Here is a 19,144-nt window from a genome sequence, read left to right as displayed (position 1 = left end):
CCTCAACCTCTGGTGCTTTTTAGTAGAAATACAGGCCTGGCCTCTGCCTCCTTGTAGCCAGTACTTGCCATGCTCTTGGCTGTATGCAGTGGCTTATATTAAACGTATTTCTGTCCATAGCATTTGTTGCTGCAACGGTCTTCTGTGTGTTTAGTTCAAAAACTTCATAGCATGCCCTATGGTGGCACCATTGCATGTTTGTACTCGCAACACGGGAGTTCTCGATGCAGAACTGTGTCTGATGCTTCCTTCTGTGTTCCCTATTGATAGTAATAAACGTCTGTGAAACAACTGTAACTTCGAATCCAACAAAACATATATAACAGCTTCAGTGGAGTTGTTCTAAGATCTGTCTGAAACTTCATTTACAAACTTGCTTTTGTATTTGTCAGAGTTAGGGTGTGTTGTGCCAAAGACTTAAATCTGTGTAGAGCTGTGAAATGGATGCCCTTTATATAGATGTTCCCCTTTTGTTTGCTGAAATTGAAATACAGTAGAGTGATTTTAAACTTACAGGAATTGTGGGTGGGGTTTTCTTTTGTTTGGGTGATGATTTTTTTTTTGAGACACTGGGTTCTAATTTACTGCTATCCTCAATTCACCCTTTTGCCTTCATTTAAAAGTGGCATATATCATATTGAAAGATTTTCTTTACTGCTATCACCTCAATTAAGAAATTCACACAGTCTCTTAAAGCAGGTGGGTTAGGTGAGGACAAAATGGGATCCTTAAGTAAGAAAACAGAAGATGTTAAGATTTAAGACTCTGATAAATTATGATTCTTAATTTGTATGTAGATTTAATAATGCATTATTCTTGTTGATGTCCTTTTTAAAAAAATGTAACTGAAAACAAGGCTGTTTTTGGAGAATGTGTCCTTTAATTCTGTTCAAATAGTGTGGGAAGGGGGGGGGGAACCACATGTCCAAGTGTAAAAATGAAAATCTGCTTTCTAATTCTATCATATTGAGACTGCTGGTCTTTTGGCACTGGCACTTGTCATAATCCACCTATCCCTACTGTGGTAAGCCCTAACAAGGCCTGTGGCACTTTTGGAGCTCGTCACGTTAAAGCTGTCTAATTGGGGACTACTAATAGGTATGGAATTGCAAAATGGACTGCTCTGCCTGTTGTTTTGCCTGGTGCTTCTGTGTTGCAGTTAAAATGTAACTGCTAGAAAACATACACTTACACTGATGATTGTCTTAATTACAGCAGTCCTGGCATAATCTTTGCTTGAACATAGACAGCCCTTGTGAATGCATAATCAAGGTTGCAATGCTTTCTCAGTTACTTTAGTATACATACTGCTGCATGGCTTAAAGTTCAACTTATTTTCTTACAACTGTTTTCATAGATTGGTGTAAGATGCCAAGGGAGAGTGAGGATCTGTGGTTTGGGATCTGCTGTCTCAGTTCAGTTGAAGGAACAGTTGTTGTGTACAGTACTTGATGTGCTATATGTGAACAAATTCCTTTAACTGAAGTCTTACTTGTATTGAACAGTAAGATCTGTTTTTGTGTTGAAAAAAATCCGAAAACACATTAATGAAACACAATTACGATATAAAAAAAAGGAATTTTAAGTCTACAAAAAAGTTGCTGCAGTTGCAGGGTTTTATAATGTGCTAATTCTGACATGCAAGGTTTTAGCAATTTTGGGAAATAATTTATGGGTTTGGGACACTATCCGATATGGTGTTTGCATTGTAATGCAGTATTAACTCACCTACATTTAACGTTTAGCTGTAGATCTATATGCACAGCAGGTTGTCACAAGGAAGATTCCAAGCATAACCTGTGTTCATCATGGTCGTGGGAGGTGCAACAGAAATCAGGATTTTCAGCCAGTTAAAGGCTTCGGAAATGTACAGCTGTAATTAACAAGGTTTGAGCAAGAACTGAAAAACTTGTCCTCTGTCTTCAAGATCAGTGGTCAGACAAAGAAAGGGGATGTCTGACTGAGAAGCTAGTGCTTCTGTGTATCTTTGCATACAGAGGGGGCAGAATTGAGGACATGCCATTTGACTCCTTTAGGTAATGCATGTGTTGGTTGATAATTGTTTTGTTGGTTGATAATTGTTTTTTGTTTTGGATGCCTGTCTGCTCTGATATTATGTTCCATTTGGTCATGCCTTGGCATGATTTCTATTTTTATTTCTGCTTTTTTTTGTTGTTTTTCCTTTTGACACTGTACCTGGTGGTCTTTCTCACTTCAGAGCCCCTTCACTGAAACGGTTGCTGAGAACAAAGATTGCACATTCAGGCTTGCAGGCTGCCTTCTGAACATACAGTGCCTGTTCAAAGGGACAGATCACGTATTCTGGGCTCTTGGGGGAGCTGGCAGAGAGGGCCAGGGACTCTCAGGGCTGTTTGCCATTCTCTTTGAAATCTGACACACATTTGCAAACGGGTGCAAAAATTGCTGAGCTTATGTTCATAAGGACAGATAAGTGAAAGCGTGTTCTTTCTGGCTTTTAGATTAATAGGCGTATACTATCTCTGTTTCATCAGGTTGTAGCAGTGTTTTGCTGGAGTGATTAAGCCCTGCTGAGGTACAGGCAGTACTACTTCAGTCACAACATCCCATCTACAGGCTTGTCCAGATTTGAGGCTGGAACTGGCTTCTTCATAAGTATAAACTTAATCTCCCTTCCTCTCTCTAGAAAGGCACAACAAAAAGTGCTTTTTTGCTTTTCTGTTCCCACTATTTTGCATTTACTGTAAAAGAATTGCTAAATCTGTTTGTGGTATAGCTTACTTTTAATCTATATTAAAATTAAATTCAAAATGTTAAATGTGGGATGGACAAATATTAATGGCAGCATGTGTGGCTTTAAAAGCCAAATTTTTATTGTAAACAATACTGTTTCCTCAATTTATGAATACTAAAAATACTTTATAGAATCATTTTATTGAGTGTTTGATATTTTTCTGTTGGAACTCACTAGAGCACACATACATTTAGATGTTTATTGCGAATTTCTAATACTTTACTGTAAGTTTGCATTAAGAGTGTGGGTGTTTAGTTTTATGGAATTATTTTTTTTCCCCCTTAACAGCTGAGTTGTTAGGAATAGCTGACTGTCTTGAGAGATTCCTGAGAGTTTCTGTATTTGGCAATGAATAGGAAATACATTTCCAAAGATTTCTGTAAAAGAAAAGTCAGAGGTTATTTAGTACTTGCTTTGTAACCACAAATATTCAACTTCAGAAAGGGAGAGAAAAACCCTACAATATTCTCACTCCTAGACCTTATCAGACAAAGCACAACTGTGTAAACGGCAGAGAAGCCTGTGCTGGAAGGGTCAGAAACCAGAGAAGGGCAATGATGACACTAAAAATAGAAAATGATTGGCATTCTCACTAACAATAATTAATAGATTGTTTACTATTTTAACAACCCGGTTGGGATGACATTGGTAAAGTTTGAGTGGTGACTCCCAGGTGTTATGTCTCTCTAATATAGAGGCACAAGCGCTGAAGAGCTGTATTTTGATCCTGCATTTCAATCTTTATGTAATTATACCTGTAAACATGTAAACTGTTCTGGAACTCTATATTGTTGGATATCAGTGCTTTTTCTATGCCTGATGGTTAGATGCCATAAGGTTTAACCATAATGTTAAAAATCAAAGTTAGAGAAATACATTTGTAAGATTTTATATGTCAAATAGTACACAAATACTAAAACTAGTCATTAGAAGTGTATATTACTTATGGCGATGGAGAATTCTGCACAAACCTTGCATCAAGGGAGAATAAATTCAATTTAAATACCAGCATTACCAGGAGTTGTGATTGCAACTATTGAAAAAGCTTGAGTCAAATCCCGTTTAATCATGCAAGTGTAATACAGACTTCTGCTCTCATTTATGTTGGAGTAAGCCTAACATAATTTGGCAGAACATGGACCTCTTCCATGAGAAAATGTTACGTATTTCATAAGCACCAGTATAAAGCAGCATATAGTTCCTTCAAAAAAAGGAATGGATCTGCCTTCAAATGTAGCGGCATCTGATGGTTTTTAAAGTGACTTTTTGCTTCCCAAAAATACACCTTTGTGGATTGTTCCACTTTGATAATTGCCTGAAAAAAACCCAATTTTTGCAAGAGAAACCTGACGGACTGACGAGTATCTCAAACTGTGTCAGTACAAAGTAATTGTATTTATTGCATGTGGTATGTGCACTCTAAGAGTGAAATTTTTTCTTTAACAGATTTAACAAACATCAAAGCACAGAGTTGACTTTTTTCCTTGTTTAAGCTATTTTTAATGATTTTTATTACAAAAATGTGAAAATAACACCTGCTACTTCAGATGTATTATTTCTGGTCTATTGTATTTACTTGCAAACGCAAAAAACAATTGAGAGAACAGTTGGGGAAGAGAAGGTATTTCATCTTACGCACTGTATGCATTTGTGATCTTGTCCCTCTTGAATGTATGAAAACGTCTTCCTGTAGGTGGATGACCAAATCATAGCTCAGCAGAACAATATGAGCTCTGAAAAGAGTAAAAGCTGGTTGATCTTTTTTTTATTATTATTTTGTGAATACATACATATGTTGCTGTGTAGATGATTAGAATATAAACATGTGCAACCCATAAGCCTTAGTAGAAGAAAAACTTTCTGTATCTCTTCCTAAGGAAGTCTATGTAGCAGTGTTAGACTAACCTGTTAGCAATATATACTGATGATTTGTAGGTGGTGGGTTTTGTCTATCTTGTAACAACTGGAAGAAAAAAATCAGGTTTTCTAGCATTCAGAGGTTGTGCATTATTCTTCTTTGCAGTTGTTTGTATATTAAATTCCATAGGAAAGGAAGCAGATACAAAAAATTAGGAAACGATGTTAAATGAAAACAGATTTATTTCCTGTTGTTAACAGGGGTCATTGTTTTTAAAAAGCATGAGTTGGCCCTAGTATAAATGGTGAAGCTTCTAAATTGGTGTTGAAACAATCTGAATTGACAGCACTCCAGAAGTCAATCTAATGAGCTGTTAAGTATAACTCCACGGTTGTAGAAGGCATCAGATCCTATGATCTCATCAAATCCTTGAATTAAGGGCCTTGCTACGAAGGAAGTGTTTGTCTGCCTACCATAATAGATAATATATGTATATATTCTAAATAATATGTTGTGCCAAGCATAGTAGATAGGAGAGTTATGCTGTCTGGTCAGAGTGGTGGATAAATGGGGATAATCACATCACACTTTGCCTGTTATTATACAGAATGTAGATTAATATAAATATTGTGCATTTCTCCTGTCCAAATCCTTCTTGTGTCTTGTTGTTGTCAATATTTTTGCAAAGACACTTTAGTGGTAATTTTTCCCCATCACCTAGTAGTAGGTACATAGAGTAGAATTGCAGCTGATGGGTGGGAACAGTGACATCGAACAGGCTTTGACTTTTCATATCAGAGGCTTGACACATCTTGTAAACCTGAAAGTGCCTAATCTTACAGTCACAAGGTGGGATAATCTGTTTCATATATGCAGTTCTTAAATACGTAAAGATTATTTAATGGGAAGGCTTCCTCTGTTGTGTGGAATTTTTTTTTTCTTTTTTTAAACCAGGGTGAAATGCATTTTTCTTTTACCCCAGTTACATGGGAACTCTAGCTACTCCCTGAATTGTTGTTTACCGTCTTTTGTTCGGAATGGTGACAGTTTTCTGAATTTACTGTTTTATCATTGCTGTTAGGTTTGAAAACAACTCTTCTGGGGACATGATACTAGAGTTTAGATATTGGATCACTCGGTAACAGGAAAGTGAAAACTAGACACAGCTATATGCTTTGTTCTCTCAATCTCTTTATTTGTATTCTGGGGGGGCAACAACTACTGCATCTTTCTGGATTGGTGTACCCTGTTATTGTTTTGTATGTCATCACTGAATTGGATTCAGCAGGAAGTGTTGCTGCTTTCTATTTTCTGTTCTTGGTTTTTGCATTGAAAACTTGTATGTAGTTCAGAAAGTATTTATGAGGGAAGCATTGGGAGCTGTTGTTGCAGCTCTCTAAACAGCATGATGTTTGAGAGAGCATGATACAAATCATGTTAGTAAATATTTGGCACTGAGCACAGAGGTTCTGTGTGGGCATTCTGAAAAAAATACAAACAGCTGTTTAGATTCTGACTCTGGCTTGCAACCATGAGTGTATACCTTTGGGAGTGTAGGTAGTAGGCTTATTTTTGTTCTAAATTTCTTTATTTCCATTTGCCAGCAGCTGCTGCTTTGCTGAGAGTCAATGAGGTGCCTCCTTAGAGGACATGGCTAATTACAGATCGGCTGTTGGTGGCGGGGTGCACTTCGAGATAGACGTTTTCTTTTATGTGTGTGTCATTTGCATAATGTGTTAGGACACACAGTATGGACTGCATTAAGCACAAGCAAATACACTGTAGGGAATAATCTTGCATTGGCATCACTGGGCTGGCTGGGTGACAGAATCTTCCTTATATTTAATTTTGAGGTTTTTGTTTTGTTTGGAAGGCCAGGGAGGAGAAATCAAATAGAAACTTTTAAATCTTCCTGAGGAGAGAGATTTTAAACACTTCCGAGTAACAGTTGCAGTTGGTACAAATCAGTTGAAAAGAGAAACCTTAGCCTGTTTCTGAGGCAATCTTGTATTTTTACTGATAGAAATGGTAGTGTATACTTACATCTGTGTATACTTCTTTGTATGCTTCAAATGGAGTAGTATTTCTTACTGAAATTTAATTACAAATCACTTTTTAAGACTGTTTCATTCTTATTTCTTATATTTTACTTTTTCATCTAAGTTTTGTGGGCCTTTTCATGTTAGGAAGTTGATGAGAACATAAGAAAATGAACACCTCTGTAATAAAAATACACTAAAACCCAAAGCTTCTTTAACTGCTTTAATGTTGGTGCTGCATATATAGATGTTCTCTATTTCAAATATCTGTGTGCTTTTTTATTCTAAGTGTGAGGGCAGAAAAGGCTAAAATAAAAATATTTTTTTGTGATGTGATTTAACACTTTGAAGTGAATAGGTGTCTTGGGTATTACTAAATATTTAAGTTCTCGGAAACTGCTTCCAGATCATTTGGCTTGTGACAGATGCATTTTACCCAGTTCATGACATTGGGGCAAACGTCTCAATTTTGAGAACTAAATCTACAATTTAAATTCCATTTTTGTATTGAAAATTTTACATGGAGAGACACTTCCAAAAAACTATGGAGCTGAAGTCATGTGGATTTCAAAACCATAAGACAGTTCCAGTTATTCTTGAGGAAAACACATTTTAACTTGTCCAAGGACTGCCCTGTTATAATGGAACGTGGAAGTGGTTGATTTCCTAAGAAACTTGACTGATACTTAAATACAATTCTTTAATTAAACTTAAAGTCTTTTATAGTTTAGACGTGTTTAAACTCATATGTCCTCACTTTTAAACACTATAAAAGGGCTAGAGTTCAGTCGATGCTTGCAGGGGTATGCAAAGCTGTCAAAATTTCCTTGTGATGCAAGAATCAAGAACCAAAACATTTTGTTTTGGCCAGCAAAAGAAGCAGCAGATCTAGAATGTGCACCTCAAGCACGTAGGTCGTACTACCTGTAGGTTCTGACCTGTTTTCGTAAGATAAAGATCTGGTTAGGGTTATCTCCAAAAGGAATGCCGCAGTTTTCGTGTAACAAGCTGTCCCATTGCAGTACACAGTTTGTTGTTGCTGCTGTGCTTTTCTCAGCCCTTCGGTTTTGATGCAACTTTAATAGGGAGCCTGTGACTCTGGTGAAAAGTATTCCCATATGTAGCCACAAACATTTCTTATTCATCAATGGTTGTAAAATCTTACTTGTTCCTTCTTGCATGCATTTTAAAATTTTACTATCCTCAATCACCATGGTAAAAGGTGAGTAAGTAAACTCTGCCCGGAGTAATCAATTTTCATGGCAATTTTACAGGCCTTCTGCTCCATTCAGTATACTTACGCTGTTTTCTTATGGGTCTGACTGAATACAGTCTTGCATTTTCTATTCACTTCAGTTATTTTTTAAAAAATTGTTGAAGTTGGTTTGGAGCTGCATATGAGGTGGGATTTAAACGTGATGTCCTTTCTTGTCTTAAGGAAGGACAAATGAATGGCTTGTGTCCTGCTCTTGGGTTATTGAAGTATCCCATCTCACCAAATTAGCATTAATAGGAAAGTCTGAAACAAGTTTGCATGAATAGTCTTCAATGTTTTTTGCAATCTGTGCATCTGAATCAGATGCTGGAGTAATTCAGTAGCTGTAAGTAGTTTGGCAAGCTGGTGTTCTGATCCTGATGTCATGGAGGTAATCTTTCAAGCTTGTGAATTGCATTTCTTTTGTTAGCATTTTATTTTTTTAAAAAATGAGAAGTAGTATTACTGTTTTTTAAAAATACTGCATACCTGACCAAAACGGTCCTTGTAGCTGAGTTTGTGGAACAAAGGATTTTTCTGTGTGCAAGTGTTATGAAACATGACGTTGTATGATGGATGTAGGCCAATACTGGTAGCATTTCATAGCCCGTGCCCTTTAGGTGTTGTTTTTCATGACTTCTTTATAGATGGTTTTGAGTAATTTTCTCTCCGTTTACGCTGTGACTGAGAATGTGATTCACCTGTATAAATAGGTCTGATAGCTTTCTGCTGTTTTCATGAGTTAAATGGCAACAGAGAGGTAAAGTGCCTTTTTTTTTAATCTTCCTTTGTACAGAATTTTTGCTTGCTGATGCTGTTATCCAGGTTAGTGAAGATGAATTGTCTGCGGAGAAATGCAGAAGGACTTTTTGATGTTCAGCACTAGTTGATAATAAAATGAAAACTCAGTGTGCATAAATGGCAAGTAATATGTCGCATATAAAATACTGAGAGGTAATGATTAACTTGGAAGTCATGGGTGAGACTTGTGATAGGTAATTCTAAGGATTAAACAGTAGCTTAATGCTCAGTGGTGGTCAAAAAAGCAGTCATCCATTTCCTAATAATTTTGAACAGTTAATGTTCTCTGTCATGCCTCAGTGTATAAATCCGGAGTGCACTTGGAACTGTCTAGTTCTGTCCTTTCCCCCTTCATTTTTCCCCCATCTGAGAAACAACTCCAGAAAAGTCTTGGAGGAAGGGCAGCTGTGATAATTGCTTATACGGAGTTGTTTCTGTACCAAAAACAACTAAGGAAGCAAGGACTTGGCTGTGTGGGAGAGAGGAGACTGTAGAGATGGAGGGATGTGATTTTGAGATGTGGTAGGTTTCTCCATCTCTCTTGAATTTCTATGGATCAGCTTTGTACTATCTGCTCCAAGAACTTGCGGGTGTCAAATGAGCATGGTGGAATGAGATCAAGCAAAAGGAGATGGCCCTTTGCATAAAAGTGAATTGAACTTATTACTCTGCACCATAATACTCTGGAAGCCTAAAATGTGTGTGTAAGCTGAAGGATAACCCGGATGCATTTTTGGAAGAGTAATACTTTAGCGTTACCAAATGCACTTGTAGTGGAGTGAATTACGGATTTGTGAATAATTGAAGCTGGGAGGACATTCTAGTGATGCTTGCTCTTATGTGCTTTCTTAATTATCTGCAACTATCTGCATTTGGTCAGTGCTGGAGATGGGCTAGGTGTACCTTTGATCTAATCTACAGGCATTCTTATATGTTATGATGCTGATTCCATGATAGCTTGTTAGGATTCCTCCTGTGCTCAGGAGGTTCTGTACTAAGCCTGTTGAAACAAGGCAGCTGTTTGCAATCAGCAGCAGGAAATGCAGTTTTTCAAATGTTCAGGACTTGAACCTCTTTTTTTTTTTTTTTTTTTTCTTCCTGAAGGCACAGGCTAAATATCAAACTTAGTCTTTGTTTTTGCTTGTTTTTGTAAAAGTTGCTATTAATGTTGCATCACATGGATCTATGTTCTCCAGTTTTGGTAAGTTAGAAAGAAATGCACAATTACCTGCCTTTGTGTTCACCCAGTCTCTTCCTCCATCCCTCTTCCCAGTTGAAGGAGAAGCCAAGGTGATTGTGGCTTGTATGCAGAACTTAAATATGCTGTTGTAGTTCTCACTTCTGTTCTACTTGTTTGCAATCCAGCATTTTTTTTTGTCTGTTGTCTTGTTTTCTGCATTACTTCTTTTAGTGAACGGCAATACATTGCAAGACTTCATTCTTGATTCCAAACCTTGCAAATGCTGCAGCAGCAAAACCAGTAAATCCCTAAGAGCCAGTGGAAAATTCCTTTCTCCTCCTGTGGCAAACAGTGCTACTAGGTCTTTTGTTTGCTGTAGAATAGTTACTGGTCTTCCACTCCAGTTCTGTGGTACCAGCTTAGGGAAAGGAAATAACACTTTGAGGGGCTACACAACGAGCTATGTAGCTTCAAAGGCTGTTGCATGGGACTGAGTGGTGTACTGGTAGGGAAAGTACTGGAGGGAGAAGGTCTACCTGGCAAAAAAGGAACACTCTTTCACCAGTCCTGAAAATCAGTTATCAAAATGCTAAAAAAACCCAATACCACCACCACCCCCCCACAAAAAAAAAAGGTAAACTTTTACCTAAAAAACTGTGGAATGAGGTGGCCACAAAATAGTTTTGTTGAGTTGGGGTTTTTGTCTTTTGTGGGTGGGCAGACTAACAGCCCCCACTCCCCAAAACTATTTTTAAAGCTAGATCTAAAATGTTAAAAGGCATCTGTGGCTAAGATGGTTTCTGCTCTTGTAATCAGTGATTCATGACTCTGAGAAACAAAATTCTTTAAGGTGAGTGAGACAGTGGTAATATTAGACAGTTACTCAGTAAGGCGTGTTCAGGGTAAACAGTTCTCACTGGTAAGTTTGTGTGTAGAGAATAATTTTTTCCTCATTTCATTTAAACTGGGTAGTTGTCTAAACTTATGGAAAAAAAATCTTGTGTTCAGTTTAAGATTTTAGATTTCAGTGATGCCTGTTTTTCCTACTATTAGGTGTGAGCTTACTTGGGGAAAAGATTCCCCCCCACCCAACTCCCTCAGCATGTTAATCTTATCCATTTCATGGCCGGTTGTCAGTGGCTTAAATTATGGATGATGCAACATCAGTCAGTGATGTAATGGTTGTCTGTAGGCTTCCTTGTGTCTCAGAATGGGAAGCTGCAGTTTGGAAACAGAATTTTATCTGTGTATTATGTTCTATGTCTGCTGTGATGGAGGTGAGGCACAAACACCACAATAATCTGTCTCATTTTGGATAGTGCCAGGAGGATGAATCATCAGTGTGGGGGTTTTTTTGTTTGTGGTTTGGGGTTTTTTGGTTGGGGTTGGTTTTTTTTTTTTATGGTGTGGTGGTGTGTAGCTGGTTTTTTTTGTGTGGTGGTGGCTTTTGGTTGTGGTTTTTTTGTGTGTGGGTTTGGGGGTTTTTTTTAGGTTTTTTTTTTAAATTCAAGCCATTAATGCCACCAGATGAGTTGAGGGGAAGGTATTATGTGTGAGATTAAGAACAGGATTTGTGGGAGTGACTTGACCTTAAGTTCAGTTAATACTGTGGTCACTTCCCCCACTTAGATAATCTGGTCTGGCAGATTTCTCTTTGCTACTTAGGACCCAAGATAACGTGAGCTTTCATTCCTTGGAAGGCTCTTGTAGTCTTCCCTACTTTTGTAAGTGAGAAAGCAGGGATTACAAGAATATACCCTCAACTGAGTATTACTAGCCTTTTCACCCCATCAGGAGCAGTGCTGGTTCTTTCTCTGTATTCTTTATCCCATGGTGCAGTTTTCAGACGAACTTGGTTTCTTCCGTCTAGAGACTCTTCTCATTTGGGAAAGGAATAGGGCTATTTGTGTTTTAGAATGACTCACTACAGAAGGATCTTCCAATTAATTCTTACCCCTTAATAAAGCCTTTCTGGGATAGTTGCACTTTCTTTCACAAGCCTGTTTTTTCACTGTTACCTTATTTTACATATTGCTATTACAAAGTGGTAGTAGAGGCTTTACTGTTCCATTACGCTATTTTGTACTTTGTGTTCCATCCAGTTCCCAGAAGTTCCATCGTATTTATTGCTTAAAACTATTGCAGTCCAGACTACTTTTTTTTATTCTGAAGTGCAGATTTAGGATAGATGATTTCAGAAATTATAAAAAAAAAATATGTGTAGGAAGACATTTTGTGATGGCTTACATTAATAAAAGTTTTTTTATAATTGCAAAAAAAAATATTCACAATCTAACTTAAAATACTGAAAGAGAAGAAAATTGACATTGTTCCTACTTCATAAAATAACCTGTCTTTTCAGCTGGAGATTTTCATGGACTTCAGCAGACTTTGCATCAGCAGTTCTAATAAACGATCTTTTGAAAAAAGCCTTTAATTCTTGTGAAAGCCAGTTGTGCCTGTTCTATTACTGTTCTTTAAAGCTGACTGCTTTTTGTATTATGTGCTAGGATATAAGTAAATGACTTGCATTGTATACTTTTTGTAAACTCTCTGTTGGAGAAATCAATGCCAGGTGTAAGCACAGACACCCCAAACAACTAACATTTTCTTCAAGTATTAGAGTAAAAAGCCTACAAATACAAGTTCTATTTATTTTTATAATGCAAAACTATATATAGTATCTATAACCTGACATGCTGTTATATATGAAGCCACAACATGAAAATATGAAGAATATTGTAAAAAAACCAGTATTTTGAAATTAAACACACGGTGGAAGTAGATATATTTGTTTCAGGAATGAAAAGTTGATACTTTTCTATAACTATTCTTAGCCAAATTTAGGACGGGGCGAAAAGCTTGTCTCTTTAAAGGAAATCTGGGAAGAATAAGGACTACTTTTTTGAATGTCTACAACTTATGAGATACTTCTCCAAAACCAGGCAAATAAGACTGCTTGCTGTAAACATAGTACAAATTGTGAATTTATAAGCTGTAAATTTAATCTGGTGGAAAAAATATTCTTGAGCATCTTTCCATAGCGAGTCATGGACTGAAGTATAATTATACTTCATCTAGTGTCTCCTTCCAGCATTAACAAAGTCTGCCTGTTCTAAGAGAATTATCTCTTCCTGTAGTGTTTTGGTTTGTTTGTTTGGTTTTTTTTTTTGGTGGGTTTTGTTTTTTCTTTTTGCAGCTTTATGAAACCAAGATTCTAATCTTGGTGATTTAAAGCTTGTAGAAGCCTTATGTGCAAAGGGCATAGGTATCTCACCTGGAAATAAGAGTGGATGGTTAAATGTACTGCCTAAGTATTGAGATGGGAAATTAGTAAGAACATACTAATGCTCTGTTAAGAAATACTGCTCTTACGTTGGTTTTTTTAATTGCAATTGAGTTTTCTCTGTCCTTGTGCTATGTGATCCTTTTGCAGCTCCTTGTAGTCAGCTATGAATATTTGAAGCATTTTTTCCTGCCTCCTGTTGGGCTTTGGATAATGAAGTAGATCAATGTGAAAATACACCTTATTAAAGAACATAGTTATAAATTTGGTAAGTAGATCTTTCCATAGCCTGAACCTGAAATAAGAGGTAGTAAGAAGACTGTCTACAATAGCAGAATACAGGGATCAGCTGATGTATGGTAACTAGCTGTGGTACAAATAAAAGACTTTTCTGTAGTATTCACAGGATTTCACGTGGAGCCTGGAAACCACTGCTATACCTGCTGCAGTTAGTCTTTGATATTAGCTCTTTCTATGACTCGAGTTTCTTGCTCTCTCAGATCAATGTCAAGGTGAATTTGTTCTTCTGTTTCTTCCTCCCTTCCCTATACACATGTGATTATATGTTGTAATTGTAGTAAGTGGTTGCTGAAGCCAGAAGTTTGAGAAAAGGATGACAGTTGCATGAATAACAATTTCAGTAAAATTAGATAAGGATGGCAGAGAAGGAATGGATGCACCTTTACAGTTACCTTTAAAGGCTTATGTGCATGTTAGCAGAGAATACTGCCAGACTATATGGACATGAACAGTTAGGGAATGTTAGGGATTTGAGCTAGAGTGTAGTACTGTGCCAAAAATCAGCCTGAACCTGATTTGTCTGCAGCTACCATATATGTAGCTGCTGTATAATGCATTCTCACCATTGAAAATAAGGCATGGAGTTAAAAACAGTTTTCACAGAGTCAATGAATCATTGAGGTTGGATGGTGCTTCTGGAGATCATTTAGTTCAACCAGCTGGAGCAGGCTGCCTAGGACTGTGTCCAGGCTGGTCTTGACTCCGAGGATGGAGACTCAGCAGCTTCTCTGGGCAACCTTTTCCAGTGTTTGATCACACTTATAGTAGAAGGGACTTTTTTTTTAATGTTTCAAGGGGATTTCCTCTGTTTCAATTTGTGCCCATTGCCTCTTGTCATCTCGTTTTTGGCACCGCTGAAAGTCTGGCACCTTATTCCTTGCTTCTCCTCCTGCTTCTCCCATCACGTATTTGTACACGTGGATAAGTTTTTGCCCTACGCCCCAGCCTCTCCAGGCTAAACCAGTCCCAGCTCTCTCAGCCTTTCCTCCTGTGACATGCTCCAGTGCTTTAGTCGTCTTTGTGGACCCTTACTGAACTCACTTCAAAATGTCCATGTCTGTCCTATACTGGGGACCCAAGAACTGGAGACATCAGTCCAGATGTGATCTCACCAGTGCTGAGTAGAAAAGAAGGGTCCCCTCCCTCAACCTGCTGGCTGTACTCTGCTTAATGGAGTCCAGCAGACTGTTGGCTTTCCTCGCTGCAAAGATCATGTTTCTTTCCTTGCTAGTGGATCATGTTCAACCTGTTGTCCATACAGGAACCCTAGGGCCTTTTATGCAAAGCTGCTTTTCAGACCGTTGGCACAAAGCCTGTTCTGATGCTTGGGGTTATTCCTCCTCAGGTGCAGGACTTGACATTTCTCTTTGAATTTCACGAGGTTCTGGTTTGTCCATTTCTCCAACCTGTTAACATCTGCCTCAATGGCAGCATGCCCGTCAGGTGTATCAAACATTCCTTCCAGTTTTGTATCATCTGCAAACTTGCTGAGGGTGTACTCTGCCTGATTGTCCAGATGATCAGTGAAGAGGTTAGTCTTGGTCCCAGTATTAGCCTGTGGGGCACACCACCAGTGACTGGCCTCCAGCTGGACCTCTTGCTGTTGGTCATAACCCTTTCAGCCTGGTGATTCAACAGTTTCCAGATGAGTGTCCATTTATCTAGCCCATACTTCATCGGCTTGTCCATAAGGACATGATGAGAAATGATGAGAAACAGTGTCATAAGCTCTCCTGAAGCTAAGATAAACAACATCTGCTGCTCTTCTCTCATCCATTAAGCCAGTCAACTCCTTGCAAATGGCCATCAGGTTGGTTAAGCATATTTTCCTCTTCATAAATCCACCTTCTTGTTCTTTGTGTATTTGGAAGCCTTTCTTGTTGCTGTTCATGTCCCTTCCCAGACTGAAATCCAGGTGGGCTTTTGTTTTCCTAACTCCATCGCTGCACGCTCAGATAGAGTCTCTGTATTCCTCCTGGATCACCTGGGTCTTGCTTCTGATCCTTGTACACTTACTCTCTACATTTGAGTTTAGTCAGAAGTTTCTTGTTCATCCGTGCAGGCCTCCTGCCACCTTTGCTTGATTTTCAGCACACTGGTGTGGACCATTCTTGAGCTTGGAGGAGGAGATCCATGAAAACCAACCAGGTCTCCTAGGACCCCTCTTTCCAAGACGGTCTCCTGTGGGATTCTTCCGAGCTGATCCCTGAACAGTTCTGTCCTGAAGTCCAGGGCTATAATGCTGCTATTTGTCTTTGTTCCCTTTTCTCAGGCTCCTAAGCTCTGCCATTCGTGTTCGCTATAGCCAAGGTTGCCTCTGAGCTGCACACCCCTAACAGTTCTTTGTTGTCTGTAAGTATAAGGTCCAGCAGATTGCCTCTTCCTTTTTGGATCCTTAGTCACATGTGTCAGGAACTAACTGTCAGCCTGTTCCAGAAACCTACTGGATTGCCTGTGTCCTGCTGTGATGTTAATAAAATTATTAAAAGTAATATTTTTATTACATAATTAGATACATTTTTTTGTGAATACTTTCAGAATTGTTTTTGTACAAGGTAAAATAGGAATTGCTCTCACAGGGTGTTGGTCAGGAACTGCTACAGGGGAATTAAATGCAGAGAAGAGAAATTTCCATTAGAGGATTAATCTATTTCATCATACAACAAAATTTAAATGCTAGGGCATAAAATTGATAAACCAGTGAAAAGGCTTGGTAGAAGACTATTAAACAACAGCTTGTATTCCTACTATTAAGTAGCTTTCAGTTATTGTTTTATGTCCATTGCATATTCAAAATCTGATTGAAAATATTTGGTAAATTTTGCTGTCTTCATGGCTTGCTGCATGTTAGGGGTGTGCATGTCTCGTATCATTGTTGCACATACAATATTTTATGCTAATACCTCATGGTTTTTTTAGATCTTGGAACTTCTGCCATTTGATCTGAAGTTGCAGTGCGGTGATTTTTGTAAAAAGACAAGGTTAGAAAATGCATTGTCCTTTTACAGATGTAGTAAAAAATGAATACAAAAACCTCCAGAAGAGAGCCACTTCTCTAGTGCCAGATGTTTTTGCACACTCCTATTACTGTCACTTATGTAATGAAGAGCTTGGTATGTGCATAGTAGAGTTTCATGATTTATAGGTCACCGTATGCGTGCTCACACTTGGGACAAGACTAGTAAAAGACATGTCTAAGATATACTGTGAACTTAATATGACACTAAGTAAATTTTTTGTTAAGGATCAAGACCTGCTGTTGGCTGAAAGAAGGTTGTGGTGATACAAGGCAGACTTTCTGCTGAAATATAAGCAACCCTGAATTTAATTCATGTGACTTGCTATTTGTTATATAGTCAACCCATAGTCTTCTACTAATAAACCTCTTGCTTGTTTCATGATTTCCGCTAGTGCGTCTTTTTCCTGCATTCCACACAGTCAGCTAGGCTTGTTTTTCTTTCATTTCTTTTTGAATGTTGGAGTTTTCAATAACTGTTTTTGTGGGATTTTTTTTGGCTGCAATATTAGTATTCCCTTGAGCACTGACAGAAGTCTGATACTTGATACATCATGATTGATTTAGTACTTGTTTCTTAAAATGGTATGTTTTTCTTGAAACTAATTTCATTAGGTTTCACTGACACATTAATTTCAGGCTTTGAGTATAGCTCTTGTAGACTGTATAGAACTTTTTGATAGCATTTTGCATAGTGTGTTCCTTCACATGCATAAAGTATGTTGGTGAGTGAACAGCTTTTTAGTTTGTTGTAGCATACTGCTTCAGGTGGTGACCCTTAACTCTGTCTAGCTTTTGCAGAAAGGGAACCTGTTATTCATAACCTACTTTGTGTTTTGTATTCAGTACAGAGGGAGAGTTTTTAACATGTGACAAATACAAATTTGATCATTCATGCTCTATTAAGTTTTTGGGTGCCTTTGTACATTGTCAATCACTTCTGCTGTGCAGCCTAAAACTGAGGACCACTTAATGCCCCCTCTCACCCTACTCGTCCTGTCCTCTTCCTATTGAACAGTTACTTCCTCTGGTGTTGGGATTTCTTTCCATTGTGTAGTGCATGGTAAAGACTATCTCTTTTCATGGGTAAAAGACTTGAGAAAGGCCATGGAATAACATGATGGTTTTTGCAGCTCTGGAGGGGATAGTTCAAATGATTCAATTAAGAAAAAAATTAATACTTATTACTACTATGAATAATGCTGATGGTGTAATTGTTGTTGCTATATCTGTGTAGCATAGTAATACAGTTGGTCGTGTGTACTGTTCACAACACTTGCACTCTGTTGTCTTCAAAACATGTTTGTGGTATTCCCCATCTGTTTGGTGCTGTTGAGGTTCCTCCCAGAAGACCGTGCCCAGTTTTTGGCCCTCCCTGCAGGACAGAACTAACTGGAGAGAGGGAAGATGTTCAGGGGCTGGAGTGCCTGGCTGGAGAGGAGGCCAGTGGCACCTGCTTTGCTCAGCTTGAAGCAGGGAAGGCTGAGGCGGCAGCTGGCTGGGGTCTTCAGCCACCTGAACGTGAAGGGACAAGAGGGAACAGTTGCAGTAAGGGAAACCGCAGCTGAATACAAGGAGAAGAAATTCTCGTTGAGCGTGGTTATTGGAACGGGTTGTAGGAGGTCCTGGAACCTTCCTCTTTGGAGACTTTCAGGACTTTACTGGGCAAAGACCTCAACAGCCTTTTTATCAGTAGTCTTCAGTGACAGTGATTAGAGCTGTGTGGTGTTCTTCCTCTAAATAACTTTCTGTTTTGTTACATTCTAAAAACCTTATTGGCATGTGCTTTCTAATAAAAATGAGGTATTAACATATTTGTGCCAGGAAAAGGACCTGTATCTGAGCCTGTAGAGTTCTTTTAAAAAAAAGAATTGGGAAAATGGAATTAGATTCACTACAAAATGCTGACTTCTCTGTCGCTCTCACAGATTGACTTTTTTTTTCTTGAGGCCCACCTCTATAGTACTTCACGAAGATTAAGTTTTCAGTGTAATGTAAAGCTCAGCAGAACTGTGCTATTTTGGACTAGTGGGGGTGGTGTCTATTTTAGAGATGAAGGTGTTTCAGGAATAAGAAAAAATAACAGATGATTCATCTTGGTCTTAAGTCTGTCTTGAGAACTTCAGTGTGATGACTGAAGAGGAGATGGCTTTTCATCATGCAGCATGAGTTTTGACTAGGGTGATGATTAGGTCGAATTTACAGTTCCTCTTTATCGCCTAACTTCAGAGGATGAAGTTTTGGTAAAGAAGATTAGAAGAAATGTAGAATCAGGTTGACTTTCTTAGGAGCTATCTTATCCATGTGGTTCGTGTATTAGTGATCTTTTTGCAGAATCGGTGCTCAAGTAAAGTGAAGGTAAAAGTCTGCTTTCTAGAGGTCTCTTTCTCAGCTTATCCTTTTGTTGGGGTGTTCCAGAAATTGTATTTTGAAGTAAGTTCTTGGAAGCCCTTTGTGTTTTTCTGATCATGCTTTAACTTTTCAGTGCAAATCACTTTCTTTTGTCAAGTTCTCAGGAATAAGGAGTAGGAAAGATGGATCTGAAATCATTGTGCTTCTGAGAGTGATAAATCTTGATGGTAATGGTGGAGTTATGATTTAGGCCATCTTACCACAGATACCATGCTTGTCCTTCA

At 38.2% G+C, this 19,144-nt stretch overlaps 1 protein-coding gene across 8 annotated transcripts in view; it reads left to right on the top strand.

The window, feature by feature from the left end:
• Positions 1 to 19,144, top strand: part of ARHGAP21 (Rho GTPase activating protein 21) — a 117,563-nt gene that overhangs the window by 2,427 nt on the left and 95,992 nt on the right. The window lies entirely within an intron of this gene.

The sequence above is a fragment of the Balearica regulorum genome, chromosome 2 (assembly GCF_011004875.1).
Source record: "Balearica regulorum gibbericeps isolate bBalReg1 chromosome 2, bBalReg1.pri, whole genome shotgun sequence".
Taxonomy (NCBI): Eukaryota; Metazoa; Chordata; class Aves; order Gruiformes; family Gruidae; genus Balearica; species Balearica regulorum.
Note: the sequence above shows the minus strand (reverse complement) of the source record. Positions and strands in the feature narration are given on the sequence as shown.